This window comes from Penaeus monodon, chromosome 32, assembly GCF_015228065.2.
Source record: "Penaeus monodon isolate SGIC_2016 chromosome 32, NSTDA_Pmon_1, whole genome shotgun sequence".
Lineage (NCBI taxonomy): Eukaryota > Metazoa > Arthropoda > Malacostraca > Decapoda > Penaeidae > Penaeus > Penaeus monodon.
This window is the reverse complement of record NC_051417.1, coordinates 3,742,277-3,742,987: the sequence shown is the minus strand read 5'-3', so window position 1 is coordinate 3,742,987 and position 711 is coordinate 3,742,277. Positions and strand designations below refer to the sequence as shown.

General features: G+C 55.3%; 1 protein-coding gene across 1 annotated transcript in view; it reads right to left on the bottom strand.

Annotated features, from left to right (window-relative positions):
* LOC119593361 (vegetative cell wall protein gp1-like) overlaps nucleotides 1-711 on the bottom strand; it is a gene marked incomplete in the record, with an annotated part of 11,762 nt that overhangs the window by 6,938 nt on the left and 4,113 nt on the right.

The following is a 711-nucleotide window of genomic DNA, read 5'->3' as shown; positions in this document are numbered from 1 at the left end:
GCTTCTGAAGAAAGGGCCGCGCTCATGAACATTGCCTCGAAACAACACGTCGTGCCATCGAAGTTTTGTGCCGACGATCGCCTTCGGCTGCTCGAGGAGAGTTGCACTTTCGGCGCCGGACGCTCGCCTCGAGTGCCAGGCGACGGAGCATGGTCCTCCTCGTCCTTGTGCGGCCGACACTCTGTAGATGTTCACCGGATCCGACTAAAGACTCCCGAGAAAAGTCTCTTGAGGTGCGGCCTTAATTATAACGACTTGGGGTTATCGGAAGAAACGCTCGACGGAACTAAAAGCGGAAGGAGCCAGGGAAAGACTATGTAATGCGAGTTTCCACGCACGAGGCGCCAGGCCAAGGGAGGTCCTCTGGAACGGCAGCGTTTGGCACCTCACGCCAAAATTGGCCAATGCCCCAAGGGCACGTGTGGGGGGAGAGGGTGAACAGAGAGGGGGGGTCACTGGACAGGAGGAGAGGGGGGAGGGCCGGGGTCAGGAAGGCAGAGAGAGTGGGGATTCGAGCAAAGTCAAGGTCACGATTGCACTTGCCTTCCTCATTGTTTTTCTTCCTTTTCCTTTTCCGCTTATTCTTCACTCTGTCTCGCCGCTCTGCCAGTCCTCCGCCCGAAAGGTCTTGTTAACATGTGCTCTAACTTTTGGTCGCCTGTTAGCCCTTCTGCTGCTCAGGTTTAGGAACGTTATATCATTAATCAATAA